Below are 24,803 nucleotides of genomic sequence, written 5' to 3'. Positions count from 1 at the left end.
TATAATCCTAGAAATGTCCTAGAAGTCCTAGAAACATGTATATATATATATATATATATGAAGTATTATATTAAATTGTATTTTAAGTTGGAAAATGACATTCTCTCTCACTGTGAAATCATGGTGGGGTTTAGAATAGTCATAATGGATCCTTTTTCTCTTGATATAGTGATATTGAATATTATCCTATTATATTGTTGTCTTAAGATAATTTTCATTATTGAAAACCAAATATAAATATTCATACAGTTTCACAGAATAAAGAAAACTGTGGGATGCTTATTATGGCTCTTGCGTGATTATTTACCACATTGTTAAAATAATATTGTAGGCCTATATATAATATAAAAACAACAATAATTAGCCATTTACAATGTATTTATTAGGGGAGTAATGATCCATTAGTCTGGATCGATATATGGATTCCATGACCAACAATGTAATTTGATCAACACTGATCCATGTCATCATCTTTACCACACTCTTTTATTTTAAAATTCTGAATCACTATCAAGCAGCAACAGGCAGATCAGGAGCAACAGGAGCCTATTTACTCATAAATGAATCTGCAGTGTTCGGTGAAACTACATGTCAACAGAAAGAGCATACAATTTAGGTAAACAACGACATTATAGGATTAAAGATGATGTAGGCTACCTGCCTGGAGAGGTGTCTCAACTGGCTAGCTTTTAGCAGCAACATTAGCCACTCTGTTTCGACAATATTTGGATAAAGTAGCGAGCATGCAGTGTGACCACGCTGTTTTGTTGGGAGATGCAGTGACTTTATTTAACCAGGGTTAAGTGAAAAAAAGTATAAATAAAACGTGTAAATTATCAGGCTAAACTCCACTAGCAGCTAGGCTAATGTGTACAATGTAAACATGCTTAAGCTAATATTGTGTCATTAGCAAAAAAACCCCAGCTGTTTTGTCTGTTAACCTTGACAATTATTAATGAACCAATTTTTTTTTACTTGTTAAGTGAGCTTGTTATAATAATCAGAGCTCTAAACCAGATTGTCCTTAAAATTTCTATAAAAGGTAATTTGGTTTAAATTGAGAACATTTCTTAAGTGTGTCAGTGGAGGCACTTAACCATTTTACCCTTTGAAACCTGTGGTTAAATTGGTTTGACTGTAGGTATATATATATATATATATATATATATATATATACATATATATTATATTTAAAAAACCTATTTATACTTAGAATCATAATTTTTTTTTCCATTTTTGTTTATTTAATTTTGGTACATTTCTTGTCACTTTTTTCTATTTTTTTCACAATTTGTGGGACATTTCTTGCCACATTGGTCATTGCCTTTATTTCTTTTTTTTTTTTTTTTTTTTTTTTTTTTCAATAAAAACAATTCACTCAGGTTTCAAAGGGTTAAGAGTTATTAACATGTTTTTGTCTGTTTATCTTTTATTGTTAAAAGTGAAACAGAAAGGCCTGGCAGCTTCTTCTGTAACAGACTGTGTTAAATGGACGGATAATATTGTTTGACATCGATGTTAGGCCCCTGATTGAAATCAAATTGAAATTGTAATGTGGCAGACTTTGTGATCTTGGCAAATAGTGTACTGTTGTCCAAATAATCAATATAATGTATTGTGATGAAACTGCAGTTTCACCGTGGTGATTTGCATCTCTAATTTTTATATATCTGAAATTATCATTAGGAAATATATGTTTTGGAAATGGCATTTAGTCTGATAAACAACAACAACAACAACAACAGAAAACAACAACAAACAAAAAAAAAAACCCATGATATTTAGCTTACTAATCTCCCATTTAGTGTTAGCATTAAATTTACACAAAATACACAATATAACCCTAGCTTGTTCCCGATACGTTTTCCTGAGGTTTTTAGAAAATAATTCTTTTGATCTACTACTTTCTTGCAATTTAAATAGGATATTTTTTTTTACCAAGTTGCTAATTGCCTCTTTTCCCATTTACCAAAATTGAAAAATAGATAAAAAGTTAATAGGTTTAAATATTGTAAATGGTGTATCAAGGCAGCACAAGAAAAATGATTTTGCTCAAGGTTTCCTGGCTACTTTTTTTAAATACTAAAAATAATTACTTATTTATCATTTAACTTTTGTATGTTCCTTTTGGGTGAAAGTGTGACAAAAATGAAAAATAAGAAATGTGGTTTTGTTTTCCCTATTCTGTCAGGAACACAGAAATTGTGATAGTTGAAGAATAACCTCCAAGGCAAAGTAATATCTTGTCACTAATTAAAAGCATTAAATGAAATATTATCAAAATATCTTGAAATATTGGTCATAGTTCTGAGATCCACGACACTCACTCATTTTCAGTCATGCTGTTTGATCACCACACAGGGTCTTGTGCAGAATGAAGTCCATCCTGTCAACTACAAATCCCACAGATCCTTGCTGGGGCTTAATCTGGTCATATGACCAGGCAGCAGGAGCAGGTGGCTCTTGGTCACATGATGTTGTTAGCCGAGGCTGAGGAGCAGGAACATCTGAGCTGAATCACAGCCCACATCACTCCCTCCACTGAAAGGTAAAGCTGGAGGAATCCCTCCTTTTCAGCCCGTGTTTTTGTGCCTTTAGTGACAGAGGCAGCCGCCGTACACAGAGACAGGGGAGGAAGAGGAGGAGGAGAGGGAGGAGAGGGGAGGAGATGGGAAGCAGGGATGAGGGGGATGGGAGGCCATCAGGGATGCCTCTTCGTTGCTTCCTTTAAACAATAAGGAAGCACAGATGTTTGTAGTGTGTAGATGTATCGGCTGTAAACATGTTGTGCCTGAGGTTGTGCATGAGGAGTGTGTGTCTTTGGAACCTTGCCATATTGTTGGAGATATGCAGAAATCTGATAGAGAGAAGGGATGGAGTGTGTTACAACCATCTCCTCTTTTAACATACAAGCTATGTGTTCTCCTGAAAGGAAGCCAAATATGGATAGATGAATCATGTTTTCTCATGCCCTCTTATTCTTCTCTTCATTCCACTCAAGTCTTAGAGAATTAGGTTTAGGCCTGTCACAGTTATTACTTTTGATGGACGACTTTGAGTCCATTATATGCCACAGATGTATTGACAGTAGGCTAATAGTGGTCATGCAGGTAAACCCTTTCGAAGAGCAATCAACTTTTAATTCTTAAAATATTCTTTAAATTGAAAAAAAAAAACAAAACACCTATTAGCCTCAAAATTATCTTCACTTTACCTGGTTTACTGTTCTTCTGTGTGTGTGCCACAGAGAACACGTGAGAATAAAATGGTAATGTGGCCAGAAATTACAACAAAACTATCAGCATAGTTATTTTCAGGTTATTTGGCTTAAACTCTGTGAAAAAAAGCCTGTTCTCATTCTGAAGTTGCCAAACACAGTAGCTTTTTCAGTGCTTTTGGTGAAAAATCCAGACTGTGTGTTCACTGTGTTATTATTCACCCTTGAACAGCTGGACAGCACCTGCCAGTCTGCATGATACGTGGACAGTTGGCATTAGTTAAGAACTAGCCGAATGGAAACTATTGCGTCTATATTGTGGATGCTGCTGGAAGCATTCAGGTTGAAACACTGCCAGTAATGACGTAATATAAGAAGCATGAAAGTCCCTATAGGGTGGGAGGTGCGGTGGATGAATCCAAAAAACCTTGAACTTTCATACAGGAGTCTTGTGTTTGCTTCCCTTCTTAATGTGACGTTACCATCCTTGCGAGCACATATGTGTCTGTTGTTGTCCCAGCAATTGTTGCCATGTGTTTTGATTGTCTAAATGTTGCCATAATGTCGTCCTGACCCACACTGCTGAGATGCCATTGTCATGAAAGTGTAACCCCCATGACCTGGTTTTCCCCTCAAATTTACACTGTTAGCTCTGCAGCACTGCTGCCATTGTTAGCACTGCGGAGATACTTAAAGAGAGTAAAGTCTGCAGCTTTGTGAGTGCAGTGGGAGAGCAGAGCTTCCTAGCAGCTTAAAAAGTCAACCAAATTGTGAACGGTACATTGGGTAGTTTCTGCTGAGAGTGGGGTACTGTAGGGGGTAGGGGTTAATTTGTCTGCTGACCCAGCTAGCTGCATCATTCGAACACAAATCTTAACATAAGGTCACTTTCGGCATAGACTTTAGATACTCTTTATTCCACAGTGACTATTCAAGAAGTTATGTGGACATAGTTAGACATGTGCAGTATCATACATACATAATACAAGATAGTTTAATAGAATCAGGTTCAATTCCTTGCTTACTGTGGGGCAATAATACACAATAAAATGACCAGAATGCAGCAAAATACATCAGGACAGAAACAACTGTAGTGTGTGTTGGTGTACAGTTGTGTGTTGCACATGCCATTCACCTTATCAAATGTTCCATTTAAATATTACATAACTTATAAAAGTTAGAAAGGCGGATGTGTGTTTGCTTAAGTTTATTAATATAATCTGAACTCTCTCCATATTTTTTGTCATGCTGGAAATGAATTCTTTCTCTGTGGTGTGTTAAGCAGAGTATATGTAACAGGATGTTGAATGGTGGGTGTTCTCTGTGTGACTCATTGCTCATCTAGGCGATCTGGACAACAGATTGCTCTCTTACCACTCTCACTTTTCTTTCATCTTCCTGTTTGTTATTCAAGTTGCTGCTTGATTATCTGCTGTTTGTCGTGATTACTCAGTGATGATTCAGTGTATCACTGTATGACTGAATACATTTTTATACCGGACCAACAATGCTTTCAGGAGTTGGGACCTAATTTGGGGTCACTCTGGAGATGGACACACTATGAAAAATATCTGTTAGGGTCAGGATAATTTGGGGGTTAGAACTGGGTCACAGCAAGCAGTTCCCTCTGGGGCTGAAAGGTGAAGCCTTTGCTGAAGTCGCCGAAAACTGCAGTTCCTCCAATGGACACTTATAAATCCCATGTTAAAATGCCTGACTACAGCAGGAATAAACATAATTACAGCCTGGTCTAAAATACAGTTTTGGTGTCTATAGCTAATTTCAGCATTTATGACAACTGTATGGGTGTTACACTTCTATTTAACTTACAATTTTCAATGTATTTGAACGTGGACGTGGCTGCTTTGACTGGCATGTGAGTTTTCACTATTTTAGTATGTTTTCAGTTCATGAAAGTTAATTCTAATGTTTTGGTCGCTAAAAAATAGTCTTGTTCAATGTTTGGGTGTACTGAGGGAAGCCCTACAAGGAGTCAGATATTCAAACTTTCGAGTAAGTGCATTTTGTTGTCATGATTTTAAGCCTGTTTTTGTCTGGCAAAAATAAGCACTAGTATTACTATTAGTATTATCAGAGTTAACCATTGCTGTGAATGCCTTGCAAGACAGCAACTACTGTCAGGGGTTTAGCACCACTATCTTGTCAAACTATTGCTAGCTTTTTAAAGCTTCAAAACAGGAGTCAATAAACAAATGGGTGATTCCACTTTGGCTATGTCTGTTAATTGTTTACAGCCTATTGGTCACTGGCCACAAACTGTTAAGCTAACATTTGTTAATACCTCAATTGTTCAGGTGCCCAAACAAAACTTGAAGGTGAATGTGTTGTCATTTTTAAAAGGACTTTCGGCTGATTATGGGCATTTGTCATTTAATACTGAAGTAGAAACTGTGTGAGTAAACCATGGAAGAGCTGGCAATGGCAGAGCCTAAGAATTGCCACACCTAAATGGAATGCAGCTAATTTAGATAACACCAATCACTTCCGGGTGGACAACTGGCAATTGATTTAAATTGCAGAGATGTAGAAAATTGTTGTTGTCTTGTTGTCATTTTTCACCCTGTTCTCACTACAAACTTGTCAAAACCATCTTCTCTGTCAGTACTTTTGGCATATGAGCCTGAAGCCAAAAGCCACTGTCTCTGTCCACCCGGAACGTGGCTGGATGGTGTCAGATGAGAATGCGACCAGACAGAACTTGTGGCGTTGTTATAATACCCCGGCAAATGGCCGGACAGCACCAGGTGCATTCACATACAGCACACATGGGCTGCGTCACATGGCCAGACAATACCAGCCGTGTGTGCATGCAACCTGAAAGGACGGCATTAAGTAATAACGCTGCCGATAAGGATGCAAGTGTGCTTATAGGGTGGGCGGGTGTCCCAAACCATTGACTTTTATGCAGGAAGTGTGTGGTTTTTTTGTACACCTTACCATGTGCCTCTTTAACCTAAACCTAACCATCTGTGACTTTGTCAGCTAATCGTACTCATCATGAGGGTCCGCTTCGTTTGCAATAAGCTTATGTTGTGTAAACATAAGGACCGTTCTGTGTCACCCAACCATGTGCATTTGTTGACATTAAGGTAACAGCATCCCAGAGTGTAAACAGCTGACGCAGAACCTAAAATGTCATAGGCAGATGCAGAAGGTCACTGACAGAGCGGCACCATGTGATGAGCTTGGATGAGAATTTGTTTTCTTTTGTATGTTTTCACCCATAACTTTAACTTTTTGATATTTAAAGTTTATCATTATGGTCTGATCTATCTGAGTTTTTTTGCTGTCTTTGTTTTATGCTCTTTGTTGCTTTGCTAGAATCTTTGATAAATTGAATTTAGCGGCATGGATGGTAAGCAGTGTACTGCTGTGGACCTGGTAGCATGTCCACAGCTGCACCGTTCGGTGCTTGGGCCCTAATAAGTGTACACTATATTTGTATCTTTGCTTTGTTTTACCTAACAAACTAACTGATTGAGGCTGTGGTAGACCACCAGCTCCAGTTTTCACCTGTGTTTTTTATGTATGTGATGCTGAGGATTTGGACCTGGAAGTTATTGTCAGTAAACATAGTGATTCTGTCTTTAGCAGGGCCCAAGAATTAGCACACCTAAATGGAATGTAGCCATCATAAAAAAAAAATTGTTAGTGGAAAAGCTGAAGTACTAATATTTTTAAATAAAAACAATGGGGCTACCCCTTGAAAGTTGGATATTCGAATCATCAGTCAAATCCATCAGTCGACTGAGATTGCTTTAAGTCGAGCAGTTGTTTCTTGTTTTTTTTTTTTAAATCAGTGGCTGTGTTTGCTTCTGGGGACGTTTTGGTCCCTAGATTTTGCTGCAGAGTCAGCGTTCTTGACTTTTATGATTCTTATTGATAAAGCTGCCGCTGACACAATGCAGCAGCACTGAGATGAAGAGAGACTCTGCACTGTAAGGCTCTGAGACAACATTATCTTCCCTCCTCTGCTTAGAAATGTTAAAATTTGCAGTGCACACTAATTAAATACAGTCTGTGGCTTTTGTTTTATATCTAGTGTCGGCAAAAGTGTTGAGCTCTTGACCCCTTTTTAGCACCATTAGCTCGCGTATAACATTGCGTGTGAATGCCACTGTCACACTGAATGTCCTGCTTAGCTCGTTCAAACGTTAAACCTTAATATGGAAAACAACAAATTGAAGAATATTGAAAAATTGCAAATTGCAAAATTCTGAATTGAGTTCAGCCCTAAACAAAAAACAATAGATCAAATGACTAAGTGTAATATGAAAGTGGCTGCTGAGTTATGTGATGTGATGAGTTATGATCTGACAGGATGTAGCTCCTCAGCACTAGGCAGCTTTTGAGCATCTTTAAGGTCATTTTCTTGGTTTTAACGCTGCAACTTTACTGCTTTGATTCAGCCTGAATGCTGCTATTCACCTTGATTCCAGTGACAGCAGTTTTAGTTCCTTATGCTGTTGCAAATATATCACTGTTGTGTTTACAGCTACCATTACAAAGGCCTGTTATCCTCAAAGTAAGAGGTACAAAGAGGTACAGACAGTTACAGATACAGATAGTTCTATTAAAGAACTAGCAAGAAAACTACAGCCACTGAAGCCAGGATCTTGCCTCATCAAAAAAAGAAGAGCAGACAGTAACCTATATACTGGGCTTTGTCAACCTTCTATGACCCCCAACCTCTTTTTAGGGTCGCCAGTTTCTCTTGACCGCAGCAATTACGGAGCATTTCTTGTTGTCACATCATTTTTTAGTGGAGAACATTTGAGGTAAATCGAGGTGACAGTTTATCCGGTTGGTCTGGTTCAAAGAGTGTAGTATTGAAATCTCCTCAGAGACACTCGGCTGTGTCAGCATGACACGAGCCCCACAGCCTCCATCACGTTGGTGAATAATGTTTACGTATGGCTCCCATTCAGAACTGCCATCTGCTGTGGTGTTTGTACAAATACACGATCATCCGTTGGCAGACAGTCCTAGTCACACTGTGGCGATAATTTGCTTTTGCTTGGTATTGTGTGATTATTCCAGCAGTCATAACACTAAGAACTCAGCTATCCATCAGCCATCATAGAGGTAACTGTAAACATTCTGCCACTGCCAGTGTATATTTCCTGACAATATGTACTTTTCTCCCGGGCAAAACTCAATAAACATGTCACGTCGCTCTGACCTGTAACTGGCATTCACCCAAGTCTGTGAGAATGTCTGAGGTAGTATATGTAAGAGGAGTGCAAAAGAAAATTTGTCCTCTTTTCTGTTTCTTAGTATTGAATAATTTGTTAACCCTTAGGGTCCGCTTTAATATTACACACCCTCATATCAGTCTGCACAAAAAATGCGCTTTTCAGAATGAAGCTCTACAAAATATCATACATTAATATTATTTTCTACTTTTATTGAGTTCATTTTGTAACCAGCATTAGTCCCACTCACAAGTATTAAATATTCATCAATTTTCAAAATTTTAACCCTTTAAATCCCAGGTTTTTGTTATGATCCCACAATGTTTTAAGATAAAAAAAATATATATATATATACACACACACACACACACACACACACACACCCATATATATGTATATAATATACTGCATGCTAAGTTGAATTTTATTATTATCATCATCATCATCAACATTATTATTATTATTATTATTATTATTATTATTATTATTATTATTTATTTATTTTATTTTATTTTTTTCTATTATCACAGCCTGAGATTTGTTAATGATTTGCAGCAACATTGGTTATTGCAGTGCACCTAGTGGAAATAACACGAATGTTCTACATATGCCAAATACGGTAAAAATTACATCATCAGGTGGAAAATAGTTCAAATTAGAAATTCCAGCAAAGTCCAGAAAGACACTCAAAAATAATGCAATGCATGTTTTTATACTTTGATGGCTGTGGGATCAAAAATTGCAGTTTGAATGGGTTTCAATACTGCATTTTTTGCACTTAACAGTATGAATGTAACTATTTTAGTTTCCACAGTGTATTTTAGACTTATTGTAGGAGCTGAGCTGGAAATTCCAAGATTCAACAAACATGTACTAAAGCCCTACAAGGACATATTTCTATACATTTAATTTTCTCTGTTTTCTCGTGAAAACAACATATTTCCAGTTGTTTTCTCGAGATCACGACTTATTTATGCCGTTATCTCTAAATTTGTGATGCTCGTTTTCTCGTGATAACGGATTCATATATCTTGTGAAAATGAAGCCCATTTTGTCGAGATAACAACATAATTTTCTGGAGATTAAGAAAACAAAACATCAGGCTGGTAATCATAAGTAGAATCCTCAGAGTTAGACAAGCACAAAACTCTCTCAAGTAAACAACCGGAAATATGTCGTTGCATGAGAAAACAACAAAAATTAAATGTATAGAAAGATGTCCTTTTAGGGCTTCTGTAAAAATGCACAATCTTGCTAAATACATGCCATATGCATGACCTCAGCTAAAATTATCAAGACACTTAGTTATCATCACATGACCCCAGTATGAGTGACAACTATGCAAACTAAGCAATGTCCTGCTGTGGAGGGGTCAGCAACAAAACCTATTTTAGCAGGGATCAACATACCATGTGCATATGCACAGTAGTGCACATAAGATTTAAGCTGTGTGTGCATATACAGCTGCCAACTCACATTCTGACAGTAAGACTCGCTTATCACAAGCTCTCACGCCACTGTCTTCTCATGCATTGAAAAACACATAACAGATAATGTTGCTGTCAAGCCAGCTGCAGCCGCCTCACCATGCTGTGGTTAATTTAAAGCGTACTCTGTTTCATCTGTTGTTGGCAGTCCGAGGACAGTTACCTGACCTCCCAGCTCTTGTGTAACTCCTGGCAACTAATGTTGGGATTATCAATCTATTATTATTTCAATAACAGAAAAAGGTACTGTTTATTCAGTACCTTTATATTGAAAAAACAAAAATTTATATAAAAAATATACTAAAATGGACTCATGTATTAGGCTACACTTAGGCTATTGTAATTATTAATGTGTGGTTCATTTCTTTTACAAAAGTATTTTATTAGAAAAAAAGGCTTTTTTTCAGTTATTTCCATGTAATGCGTCCCAGTGTAATACTAAAATGTATTGGGCCACTGGACACACAGGGCTCACCTCATCATTTATTGCATCTTCTATTTTATGTAATTACTTTTATGGAAAACTGATGTTTTTTTTTCATAAAAACTTCCATGTATTGTGACTCAACCATTCAATTTTAATATCAAAATGTATCTCTGCACAGGATACACCACTGAAAAAACATGCTTTTAACTGTCAGTGTCACATGTCAGTGTCGTTCATATTTACAAACAGCATTGACAGCTGTTGCGATCAAATTAGTAATTAAAATGTAGATGTCAGTACTCAGTCTGTAAAATTAATTAACTGATTTACAGTTTTTTACAAAATAAAAGAAAATGATTAACCAAAGAATTCCTAATGGCCAGACATCAAAATATATCTTTCTATTTTAATCAGATGTCTTCACAGGCTACATAACTAATCACATTCCACGCATGGCATACACATTACTACAGCTTGAAACACATTTTTACGCCTCTAGTTTATTTTGTGCACATCTGTGACTATGAAGGTTCTGAGCACTGCCAAATGCAGATGACCTACACTGAACACTGTTCTTGAAAGCATCCTGTGTGACAGGGAGCATGGAGTCTGCTGCTGTTCTCTCCACACAGCCGGTGGAGACAATTGTATGATTTACATGTGAGATCAGCAGGTGGATTGGTGCCACATCAGCAGTAATACGGGCACTGCACCACGCTGTGATGGTGAAGCGGGAGCTCAAATTGAAGGCGAGGCTATTTCATTCACCAATCAAGACGTTACAATGCACAACAATGGACATGAGCAGCGGGGAGGGACTGACACACTGAGGGTACAAGTGGTCCAAATGACTTTCCATAAATGGAGCCACTTCAGGTACTTTAGACTTTTATAAAGGGTGTCTAATGAAAGCCTACCATGCTGACCTGCTGTCACAGACACCCAAACCTGGATAAGTGGTGGATAATTCATAGATGAATGAGTGTGTAATTTTACCATCTTCCTATGTTATGGGTCATTTTCATTGTTGGGAAGTAAATACATGTGTGATGTGATTAAATTACAAAGTAAATGTTATTGTAATAAGCTGTGGTTACTGAGAAAAAAACATGCCATTAAATTACAGGTACTAATCAAAATGTTGGTGATGACAAAGGGGTTATGCCATATCTGAATATATTATTTTAATGCCTCCACACTGGTGACAGCTGTGGCTGGAGGCATTATGTTTTCGGGTTGTCTGTCTGTCGGTCCGTCCATTTTTTCTTGCCCTGTCTTGTGAACACGATATCTCAAGAACGCCTTAATTTCTTTGAATTTAGCACAAACATCCACTTGGATTTAAGGATTACATGATTAGATTTTGGTGGCCATAGGTCAAAGTTCAAGTTCACTGTTAATTCATCTATCTCATTCTTGTGAATGCAATATTTCAAGAACACCTTGATGGAATTACCTCAAATTTGGCACAAAGGTTTGAGTAGACTCAGTGATGACCTGATCAGATCTTGGTGATCAAAGGTGACAGTGACCTTACATTCATCTCAGTCTTGTGACAGTGATATCTCAAGAACATCTAGAGGGAATTTATACACATTTGACACAAACATTCACTTGGACTCAACAATGAGCTGAAGAATTTTGGTGTTCAAAGGTCAAGGTCACAATTACTTTGCATCATTCCATCAGATGACAGATCTGTGAGCAGGAAGATTTGGGCACTCATAAGATGGAAAGAAGTTTACCGTAAATCATTTACACATACTAGCCACATTGTTTTAAAACAAAGCTTCAGTGACATTTCCTGTACTGGCAATTTGACCCATTTTCACTTTTCAGTTGTCTGAAATGCTGGTTATCACATCATTAAGCTCACGATGTTAGGTGTGAAATGTGGACACACTGATTTGTGTGTGTGTGTGTGTGTGTGTGTGTGTGTGTGTGTGTGTGTGTGTGTGTGTGTGTGTGTGTTTGTGTGTGTGTGTGTGAAATGTCTGTGCTGTTTTTGTACACAACAATTTGATGTGCATGCTTGTTGCAAAGACGCCGATAAAAATGTATCTTTGTTGGTATGACTGTACTTCGGGGTAAACTGTAGGGTAAAAATTATCTCTTTCATTCAGAACACAACATCAGCTACAACACTACTGGGGACTGAAAACATGTCCCCTACACAGAGACAAACCTGTAACGAGGATTATTCAGAGATGTTGGCTGTTTTCTATATACTTGTATGCTATATAATCAACACATTCTCATCAGAAAACGTCACATGTTCTGCTTAGGTATCCTTCTGCAACTGCTCTTTACGTTCCAGGATGGCACTGCCGTGATGTCAACAAATGCATACTGCACGTGATTATGTTTAGCACATGGCAACCAACGCCGGGACGTCAACAAATGCACATGCTTCCAAGGATGGTAAGGATTAGGGAAAGGAGACACAAGGTAATGTGTAGAAAAAAACCCATCGCCAGAATCCGAAAGTCCTGGGTTTGTTGGACCTATCTGCCCTCCTACCCTATAGGCGCCCTCGCGCTACTTATATTATGTTGTTACTGGCAGCGTTTAAATCTCACACCGTCTGTGGTGTATCATGCACACGATTCTCAAGTGACACTGCTAGTATGTTTGTGATGGGGATGGGAACCTGGTTCTACTGAGGACCTGGTTCCATTTTTTTTTTTTTAAACACAAAAATCAAAAACGTTGGAGCTTACAGACATACAATTTAGTAAGACAATTAATCAAGGGGAAATAGCAATCAACAATACATGAGTAACAAACACCTAGAATGGATTAGAAACAGATTTTTTGTGTGGGGGAAATTATTTTTGATATTTTTACACAAGAAACATCCAAATTTAATAATTGTCATGATTACTTAATTAAATGAATTAACCAAACAAAATTAATGCTTACCGGAGCGCAGACAAATTTCACGACACATCATGAGCATTCTTCTGAGGCCTAAATATTGACATTGCACACAAAATATCTCATTCACAGATTGCTATGAAAATTTGAATTCATGTTCTCCTGTGGCATTTTCCGTTTGCACCAGCATGTTGTTTGTTATGTACAACACTAATATTGTGGGATTTAATAAACGCCGTAGCCTCTAGCAGGGCTTTACACCTTTAGTCTTGTTGTGACACAAAATATGCCATAGGAATGTATTTTCTCCCTGCCTATCAGAAAATGATGTTGGAAATGACTGTTGTAGCTCACCTAATAGCTTAAGTAAGTGACTGGAATGCCGGATGACAAGCTAGACCCTTTAGTAAGGACAGAGAGGAAAGGAAAGGAAGCCTTTTTCTGGATTTAATTTGTGAATTCGGGGAGACAAGAGGCCTCGCCGTCAGAGATAACAAGGCCAGGCTCTGTGATGTGTGAATAATGGCTGGACAGAGGTTTGGACATCATTAGAATAATCAGTCCTGATGTGGTCAGAGATGCACGGCAATACAGGGGAGGCCTTCTGATGGCTGATAGTACACTAATTAAGATGCTGCTGGTGCACTGTTGTCTTTTTTGACAACGCAGACGTACTGTGATCCAACCTCTGCCTGGGCGTCTGTTTGAATATGCCTCGGCTCAGTTTGTCCGACTAATATGCCCATTAGATTTCATTCATCTTTACTTCTTTATTCATTAAACCAACATTTTTCCTGTGTGGATTGTGCTCTATTGTGTTGGTGCTCTGTTACAGTTTTGCCTGAGCAACTCTGTCAGATATTTTTTTTTTCTTCATTTAGCTCATGCAAAACAGTGGAGCTTTTGGGAACAGTTTAGCTGCAGCTCACTGCTGCTGGAGAGCATTCAGCATGTTTGAGGTTTTATCGTATTCCGCTACTCATCTCGCTGTCTGCCGGATTGGAAATGCCATTGATCATATCAGATTGGTTAAGTAATTGATTGTTACTGGTTATTAACCTCCTAGAACTTTGGACCTGCTTGCCAGCCACGGAGAACAGCCTGTAATCAGTCACAAATGGCAGCCGCTAATGAAATTAGTTCCTGGTTCTGCCTCACAACTTTGTTTGTTCCACAAAGTATTGGCAAGGGCATAGAGATGCCATGGTTTACTCTCCCCAGAGAACCGAGTGATAGAACAACAGAATGCAGATAATGAGCTGCTGTGTCTGTGTTGTCGCTTTGTAATTACTCATGTGTCTGACCAAAATATAAAGATGAGGACATGAAAACTTGTACTTGCAACAGTTTGTGGAATTTCCCCAATGCCACTGCAGACTCGTGGCCTGAGCAATGTGTGTGCTTTAAGCACATTTAGCACAGTTTTGTCAGAAGGCTGTATTTGACCATTTACTTTTTACAGTCTGAAAACTGAAGTTCAATTACAAAAGCATGAGAGAAGACGGATGAAGCAGATTTAAATTTTTCATCATAGTATGGTGACCAGAGTTTTTAGAGCAAATCCAAAGGTATGGGAGCTTGAATGGTATTTTTAGCAAAATATATGGAGAATGAATTGAGAGAATTGCTATGAGATTAACTTCAAAAGTAAAGTTAAAGTAAATGTATTTGCATACTTGCATATTAATGTACTCACTTTAACCAATAATGTAATAATTTCCTAAAAAAAGGAATAACGTCTGAATATGAAATACAGTTTTCACTTTACCTGATTGAAAATATAATAAACACCAATAATGTAAAAAAAACAAAAAAAAAACAGACCAATGATGTAACTAACATCACTTTAAATACTGTAAATCAATCAGGGGTGTAAAAAGTAGGGATGCAAGATATTGGATTTTTTTGCTATTATCTCATGTACTGATATATAACAATTAATTTGACCAATAACAGATACTGATATATCCACTTTTTCCCTCACTTTTTTTTTAGTGATCATCAGGTCTCTTCTGTCATGGAAATAACATGTTATTGTGATGGCTCACCAGCAGATGGGAACATGAAATACAGTGCTTTTCAGTTTATATAATATTCAGTCATTGTGCAAAATAAGAAATATACTTCATCTTAGGGTTGATGTTTTGTACAAGATTACTTGGTTATTTGCATAAAGCTGTGTTGCAGTAGCCTAGCATTGAAATCTGGTTGAAATTCTCTCGACGTTAATAAGATTCAGAAAAAAAGAGGGCTTGGAGATCAGTGACCAGAGCTCTGATGTTACATGACAAGTTTATCTTTTATTGTGGAAAATAAACAACAAAGGGTGTGTAATGCGCTGTGACTGTCTGGTGAATAATAGAGAGTGTTACCTTTTTAGTTCCGTCTGTTTCAGGGCACAGAGCTTTCGTATTTACATCCAGTTATCTGTTGTGCTTCACTGCAAATCAAGTTAGCCATTAGCTGCCTCTCCGAGCCAGCACAACCATAGCTGTTGATGGCGAATTTTCGCAAGTTGCACCATGCTCCAAAAATACTCCAGCAGCTGTATACTGCATTAGGAATTTCTGTCATAGCTTCCTTTAAGCCCACTAGCTGGTGCCCAGTCTCTGTGGTCCTAACCCTTTTCCTGCCCCCTTTACGTTTGGCTGGTTAATGTGTTATCACTTCCAGTGCACCAGTGCATGAAAGTCACCATAGAAACCAGACACCAAAATTCTGGCGACAATTTGCCTAATCAGCATTGTGTAAACTGGTTTGGCCAGGGGTTGAATTTAACAGATATTTGTGTATTTTAAAAAATCCCTCACTACAGCAGTAATTGTTGACTTTAAGTGGCTCATAGGTGAACAGTTTGTCTCTGTGTGTCAGCCCTGTAACTGTCTGACAACCGGTCCAGGGTGAACCCTGCCTTTTGCCCAATTGGGATTGGCTCCAGTCCCCTGCAGCCCTGTAAGGGATAATGCTGTATTCATGTGATTTCAGAGTTGGCAATAGTTCTTTTGACTTTGTTGTGTTCATGTGCTTTTAGGCTGGAAAACAGGGTTGGAAATGTACTTTTTTGTCCACCTGCCACTGTGGCCGTTGGATTCCAAAATCTACCAGTCAATGGAATACCACTGTTTCTTTTGGCTGGTGAGTGAAGTAAGTTTAGCAGCCACTGGCATATTTTCCCAGTATTTAGCTGGTGGCTGGTGCGAATTTCCAACCCTGGTTGGAAAGTGCGAACAACATGGAAGCTACAAAGATGATAGTTTGCATTTTAATGTTAAGAGCATTTAAACAAGAGGTTGATAGCTGTTTCCAGTTCATTTATATTTTCATAGATTATCTTATTTTTTTAACATATTCAATATATGATATATTTGTATATATTTTTATATTTAATCTAGGTCACTCTACATGGGCAGCAGTTAACATTTATACCATATTACACTTTATATTTCATCAAAAATGTATATTCAATATGCAAATTTAGAAAAAAGTTTCTTACAATTGACCAAACATTGACTTTTATCCACCATGTGTATACATTTATAATGTTAAGTCGGCAACTCGGGTTATAAAATATTGTGTTATCAGTGTCAGTAAACTCACCTCATAATTATGAATTTTGAGGGCTGTTCATGTGGTTGTAACTCTTAAATATGGTAAATTCGATATTTCCAAGGAGGGCTTGAAGGCAGCATAATTGGCTACAGATAATGAATGGATGGATGGACAATGATGATAAAGGTCCCCTAACCCAAGAAAAGTAATTGTTCTAATCTTAAACTTGATCTCTCTCTGTTTTCACATTATAAAAACAAATGTTTTTCACGAGTGATTTGTAACAGTCTTTGAAGATACAGGCAAATGATGTCACCCTGCCTGATAATGTTTCCCAAAATACAATTCCTTTAAAGCTTACTAATACTGCTTATTAGCATGAAGTCCAATATAAGTGGTCTGCATAGCTGCCTTTATGCCATTTAATTTCCTCAAAGTTCTCTTTCATACATGTAAACTCTCCACCATTCTATCCACCTGCCTGCTTACATTTATCACTCTCTGCGGAGCCAATGTGATTGCAATATAATCAATCGTGTTTGCTTTCAAACTACTCTACAGATTAGCCCGAGGTTATCAGTCAGCCAAAGCAGCCCGATTGTTTCCCAAAGCATGACCAGACGACTGCTGGGTATTGTGTTTGGAAATGCCTCTGATTATCTTGTCATAACCAGAGAGTGAAATCCATTCATTCAAGGGTCGGCTTTTGTTGAGGCTCGACTGAGACGCATCTTATCATCTAGTGGCAACAATCCTGCCCCATGACACGTGAAATTTGGATATTTAGGAATATTAAGAGAAAGTGATGGTCCAGCATTACCAGTATGTGTTAGGCTGATAAAATAATATCCCACAGTGGCTTTGGAGTGCCTTGCATGTGCTGATTTAGGGCTTCAAGAGGGCTTTAATGCTGGTGTGTGTGTGTGTGTTTGTGCACGCCGAGGTCTGTTCCCCACAACTGGGATTGTGTAGCCATGGTGACGGCTGTGAGGGACTGTGAGAAAGCAATCTCCAGGAAGTCATAGCCGCAGGACGAAGCATATGTGGCATGAGGATGGCACCAGAAGGCCGCATCGTGGATGTCCATTTGGCCATCTGTTGTGGTCCTGCAGCCAGGGCCAGGAAGCCCCCCAGAAACCACACAGGAAGAACGGCATTTTCAAATGCCAGGGCCCGGGACAGCGTTCGTATCCCCCCGGAGTTCCTCAGCACATCCCAGACACTGAGCTTCAGACGCTCTCGGTGGGACTTCCAGAAAACATCCTCGACTGGAGCGATGACTCCGTGCGGAGCATTTGTTGGTGTGCAGCATGAGACCGCTAGAGTGGAAGCAGCATGGCTCACTCATCGGCCAAAGATCATTACTCTTCCTTATCTCGGGCCAAGTCCTCGGGCTGCTCCACTCTGCTCCAAACAGGGAGCCCATTACCAGACTGCTCACTGGAGGCCAGTCCACACGGCCTGAGGAGACCTATGGGCATTCCATTGCTGGTTAGGGACAATATTTGCACTTCCGTTACATCTACTACGCTACAAATGAAATGAAATACTCAGTGTGGCGTTTTACAACCTCACAAAGTCTTCTTATTTTATCGCAAAACACATGGAATAGCACTTTACCCCAGATTACCTTTTGTATATCATTCTCTCACCCGGTGTTGTGTTGAATTTGTGAAGAAAACTTTTTTTTCCTCTTGCATGCCACCGATGGAAAAAATAATCCAAAAACAAAGAAAAGTCTTGATGAATTAAGGTCATAGTGGTCCACATTAAACATCAGCAAAACTCTCTCAATACAGTTTTTTTTCAAAAAACCTTTATTCGCCATTTAGTGCAAACATATAATAAAATACAAAGTCTGTAAGTGATGATATAATGATTTTATGATAAAATGAATGTAAAAGTTAGAAAACAATACTAATCAACATAAATATACTTTAAAAAAAAAAACAAGAAGACAAACAAACAAGAGACAATGAAAAATTAAAACATTGTTTCCATACTCCCACCCAACGTGTGAAGTATAATCAAGGTTTCAGTTATCCAGTTGTATGCTTAGTACAGTAAAACATATCTACACTCTGCTTCCTGGATTGAAAGTTCGTTGTTTGTGTTGTTTGACTTTGGTGAATCCAAACTAACCTTTTAAAATAAAAAGGTCAAACAATAATACAAACTAACTTACTGATCAGGGAAGCATAAGACCTGTAGCTCCCGTGTTCAGTGAGGTAAAATTGCTGTGTATGTCAATGGAGTCTGGCTTTTAAAAAGGCATAGATAAGTTTCATTTTTAGTTCATTTCCTCTTGAGAAAGGGCTTTCTGATTTTGCATCCTTTGTTTACCAGAGGTGTGAGAGAGAACAAAAAACAATTTAGCCTAACACATGATGAGTGATTGATATACAAATGGTCATTTGGGGGTTGAAGTATTCTTTTAATGCCAATGTCACCCACCTCAAGGCCCATACACACCAAAGCAACACCAGGGAGCCAGCGTTGAAGAAACCCCCATGCTGTGTTGGTTGATGTCGCTGTGTCTCAAACAAAAAGTTGCACATGAGCACACCAAACAGACGACCAACCAACACGTATGTCCTGCGCCTGTGTGAGAGGAAATACTGCTCCATACCAGCAGAGGACTTAAGTCCATAATTGTTATACAGAGAGAGAAACCGGAAGGCCATCTTGACGCTGGTTAGCACAGCAGTGAACAGCAACACAAACAATCAGGAAACATTTCTGCTGAAGAACTCAACGGCTTAAGACAAACAAGTTTTTTCTCCTATAACAAGTTTGTTTTGATCTCACTCCCTCTTGACTTTAGCCCTTTCTTTACATTCCACACTTTGGGTCCTCTTCTCCTGTGCTGCCAGTTAGAGTGATTTATACTGATAGGCTCCGCCGTCCCCGCTGCCGATTCAAGATGCTGTATCAGAAAAAAGCCAACTAAAGCCAACAAGAGCCAACAGTGAGGGACACACCATAGTGACAAGAACTGTGTACGCTCACCGATGGCTCAACATGGACCAATGGCCAACCGTCGGCTGTGTGTGTGGCTTTTACATTTTTGAAAAATCTCCATTTCCCTCCTTGTAAGCTTTATCTTAAGGAATTGGCTTGATTCATTTCAAAATCATAGGGAAAAAAAGGAAATGAGCAATGGAAGAAGAAATGACCCAAAATTGGCAAGAAATTTATAAAAAAGAATGAGAACATTTACCTGAAATGTAGCTGGATATAAAACAACAAGAAGAAATGACCTGGAGTGCTTAAAAAGTATAACATTTTTTTTAAAATCTGTGATTATGATAATTATTTTTTTTTAACAATATTTTTTATTGAAAGTTCAAGTGCATATCAAACTTTATATTAAATGTACAAACATTTTCATTTATATCCCCTCGAACAGACATTCATTCACACAGACAAAAAAAAAACAAAAAAAAAACAAATAAGAGGCAGAATCATTCCATAACCTGTTCAGTCAACATTATCTGTTTCATTGGTCAGGAATGACATAAATGAATCCCAAATACAAGCAAACTCCTCCTGTTTACCTTTAACAATGTATGTCAATCTCTCCAGTCTAAGACAAGTCATCAACTCCTTCTTCCATATTGCCAGTGATGGTGGTTCTACATTTTTCCAATATAATGCAATCACTCTCCTTGCATGGAGAAGTCCAAAGTCAATCATTTTTGATTGCTTAGTTGTTCTGTTGAAATCCTTGGGGAATAATCCAAGTATACAGATTGTTGAAGTTAGAGGAATGTTACACTTAACCATTTGTGATAAACATTTAACTACATTTTCCCAAAATACCAAAATCTTAGAGCATTCCCATAAGCAATGAATCAATGTCCCCTTCTCGGTCAAACATTTAACACAAACATCAGGAATGTTAGGGGAGGTATGATGAAGTTTTACAGGGGTTATATAAACTCTCATTAACCACTTATACTGAATCAATTTTAATCTTGTGTTAATTGAATTCTTTTGCGCTTTTAAACATGCTCTTCCCCAGTCTTCTTCACTAATATCTTTTTGTGTGTCTTTTCTCCAAGCATTCAGTTTATCTGATGCTGATTCAGTTGAGTACTCCGCTAACAGGTTATAGAATCTAGATATGTGTTTTTTACCATTCAAATTATTAATCACCGTTTCCTCAATAATCGATAACGGGGGTGTGGCCATGAATGTCTTATATTTTGATGCTATAAAACTTCTTAATTGCAAATATTTGAAAAAATGCTTTTGAGGTACTCCATACTTTTGACAAAGTTGATCAAATCTTAGAAGGGTACCTTCAGAATAAAGGTCCGCAACCGTCTTAATTCCTTTCTGTGTCCATAATTTGAATCCTCCATCCTTTCTACCAGGTTTGAATTGTTTGTTGCCCCAGATAGGAGTGAATTGTGACAAAGTTATTGTTTCATCAACAAAGTTATGTGCTGCATACCATACTGATATTGTATTTTTAACGAAGGGGTTTTTTGTCTGTTTTTTCAGTGTCTTGATGTCTGAGGAATATAAATACTGCTTTATGGACAGATCTGACACTGATTTTTGTTCAATACTTACCCAAACGGGTGGCGTGGATGAAGAAAAATAGTACATTGCAGAGCTTAGTTGGGTAGCCCAATAATACCATTTTAGGTTTGGGACCCGAAGTCCTCCCCTTTCATAGGGTAAAAATAATAACTTAAGTCGGAGTCTACCTTTTCTATTGCTCCAAATGAACTGACTAAATATACTATCAATTTTTTTATAGAAATTACTTGGTAATGGGAGTGGGAGTGCTTGAAAGAGATATATAAATTTGGGTATAATAGACATTTTAATAAGATTTATACGACCAATCATTGATATCGGCAATTTAGACCACCGGCCCAATTTTTCTGTCACTTCATCTACTAGAGGGTCATAGTTTATAGGGACAATGTCGCCAACTTTTGGGGCAATCCTTATACCCAGATATTTAAATCCATTTTGCGTGGCCATAAATGGTGTATTTATTTTGGGATTGCGTCTTTCTTCTTCATTTAGTAATAGCAATACTGACTTGGATTTGTTTATTCTGTATCCAGAGAACTCGCCAAAGTTTTCGAGTAAAGTAATCAAATTTGGAATACTGTTTCTCAGGTGCGTTAGGAAAAAAATTATGTCATCAGCATATAATGCTATATGATGTTCTATGTCCCCGATCCTGATGCCGGATATATTCCTATGTGTCCTTGCTGCGATCGCTAGAGGTTCCATTGCTAAAGTGAAAAGCAGAGGAGACAAAGGGCAGCCTTGCCTGGTTGAGCGTTGTAAACTGAAAGGTTTAGAAATTGTATTATTAGTCAGTATTTCTGCTGTTGGGTTTGTGTATAGTAATTTAATCCATTTGAGGAATGTTTCTCCTAAACCATATCTAGGCAGTAGATCAAAAAGGTATTTCCATTCTATTCTATCGAATGCTTGACTAGCATCAATTGACAACATTGCAGTATCTTTGGCATTATTTTTCTCAAACAGTACATTTAAAACTCTCCTGATGTTATGGAAGCCTTGTCGTTGTAATACAAAACCATTCTGATCATTACTTACCAATTGAGGAAGATATTGTTCCAATCTCTTAGATGGAGCTTTGCATAATATTTTTGTATCGCATCCCATTAAACTAATGGGCCTAAAAGATGAACAACTGGTTGGCGATTTGTCAGATTTTAATATCACAGTTATCATAGCTAATCTTAATGATGGTGGAAGAGTTCCTGTCTTATATGATTCGTTGAACATATCTAATAAAGGTTTCGCAAGTTTCTGTTTAAACTTCTTGTAAAATTCTATGGGTATCCCGTCAGGACCAGGTGCTTTCCCACTGTTCATACTGTTCATAGCATCATAAAGATCCTCAACTGTTAATGCCTCATCCAGTGTTTCCCTCTCATCCTCAGATAAGCTCTGGAACTGCAGCTGATCGAGAAATGCTTGTTGTTGTGTAGCTCCTGCATATTCTGACTTATATAATAGTTCATAAAAGTTTCTGAAGGTAGCATTAATTTCAATTGGGTCTGTTGTTAAATCACCTGACATTGTTTTTATACTGTTAATTGTTCTTTCGGCTTGCATTTTCTTAACCCGCCAAGCCAGTAATTTGCTTGGCTTTTCACCCTGATCATAGTATGCTTGCTTGGTCCATAGGAGGTTTTTAGCAACTTTGTCCATTGTTAGTTTATTGTATTCAGCTCTCATTACTGTTAATTGTTGCTGTTTGTCCTCGTCATTATTGTCATAAAGATCTAGTTCTAGTGATTTAATCTGTCTTTCCAATGTTTGTATTTCCTTTTTGTACTGTTTAGTCTTTGAGCTTGTATATTTAATCATTTCCCCCCTTATATATGCTTTGAATGCTTCCCACCTTACGCTGGCGGTTGTTTCATCCGTATTTAGTTGGAAACAGTTATCTATGCAGGTTCCTATGAATTTAAGAAAGGATAAATCTTGTAACCAATATACCTGGAACCTCCACCTCTGCGAATGTTGAGGAAATGTAGATTATGATAATTATAGATATACTTTTACTTTTTTCCGCAGACATCTTCCCCTAGGTTTTTAGAAATATTTTTCTAAATCTTCTAAAATCTTGCAATTTGTAGAACATTTCTTACAGAGTTGCTAATTGCTCCGTTTCTTATCATTTTGAAAGAAACTGCACTAATTTGCTCAGTGTTCAAATTGATGTTGCTCCAGACTTCTAAGGGTGAAAGGGGTACAACACCAATTTACACATCAAACTGGGTTTACAAGCCATGAGGAGAACTACTGAGCCTTTGCAAACAGTTGTGTACGGTGTATGTAATTCTGCGACTTTGAATTAGTTTTGTAATGTCTTGAAATCTGAAGCACCTTTTACCTGAGGTGTGTGCAGCTTTGCTAACGACACAATTAAAGTGTAAACCTTAAAAGGAAAAACACATTTGCCCACATCTCTAAAAAAGACTTTTTTTTTTTTTAATTTAGGATGATCATTTTTTTTCTTGGTAAAGTTTTTCAGGGTGCTAATGCCACAGCTCTTAGAACATACCCTTTAAGGAAGAGAAGAGTTGTCCAGAAGCAGTTGTTGTAACATGGCGTCACATCCTGTGTGTGATGTGTTTGTGCTTTTGTTGAACCAAAAATATGTCGTTGTGACATATGAGTATGTTATTATGCATCAGCCTTAACTATATTCCAACATATGCCTTCTGGTTATTTTCTTTTTTGCCTTTTTTTTTCTTGTTTTCTTTCAGGGGCCACCGTTCTAAAAATACAATCAGCTGAGGTAGCTGTTGAATACCCTGAGTTGAGGTATTACTGTAGGTATCTTGGTGCGTGTAACACAACCCTGAGGTAACATAATAGCTACTTCTTTCAAAGGTCAGATTAAAAGAAGGCCAGACACAATCTACTGCACGCACTGCTGTCCTTTAGAGAAAGGCCACAAACAGTCATGAGAGCGAGAGAGGCTGAAGAAAAGGCGAGCAGGACAGTTTTTATGTGCAGATTAGTGTGAGGAGTTTGTGGAATAATGAACAGTCTCCCCTTAGGACCATCACCTGCTCCACACTGCATTCGTATGCATGCAAGGCAACAACGTGCAGCAGAAAACTCTCATCCTGCCATTGACAATCCAATCAAATAAGTGCAGAGAGGACAACCTTTTTGGTCCTTTCAAACAAATGAAAGCAGCATAGCGCTTTAGCCCCCTGTCTCAAGGTCACCTTTCACTAAAGCGCTCCCGTCTCGTCATGGGACATGTCCGCTGCCTGTCTGTACAGTGTTATTGATAATCGTCTGGCTGGAATGTATGTGTTGTGTCCAGACACCTGCCTCACTTATAAAAATAGGGCAGGTTCCTTTCAGACACAACAACAGCTTATGCATTGTTCCAATAATCTGACCTAAAGCTGCATCGATTTTTTTCCTACCAGTAAATAACTATAATACAATACAATACAATACAATAACATTGTAGTCAACAAATTAATGGCTGCGATCTGGGA

At 38.0% G+C, this 24,803-nt stretch overlaps 1 protein-coding gene across 1 annotated transcript in view; it reads left to right on the top strand.

The window, feature by feature from the left end:
- Positions 1 to 2,427: 2,427 nt before the first annotated feature.
- The window catches only part of tsnare1 (T-SNARE Domain Containing 1), a 201,540-nt gene continuing 179,164 nt past the window's right edge, over positions 2,428 to 24,803 (top strand). Inside the window, exon 1 of the mRNA XM_042490496.2 lies at positions 2,428 to 2,548. The gene's annotated coding sequence lies outside the window, so the exon portion shown is untranslated. The remainder of the gene's footprint in view (positions 2,549 to 24,803) is intronic.

Source organism: Plectropomus leopardus, chromosome 11 (assembly GCF_026936395.1).
Source record: "Plectropomus leopardus strain MGB_pleo_1.0 chromosome 11, ASM2693639v1, whole genome shotgun sequence".
NCBI lineage: Eukaryota > Metazoa > Chordata > Actinopteri > Perciformes > Serranidae > Plectropomus > Plectropomus leopardus.
This window is presented reverse-complemented; position numbering and strand designations above follow the sequence as displayed.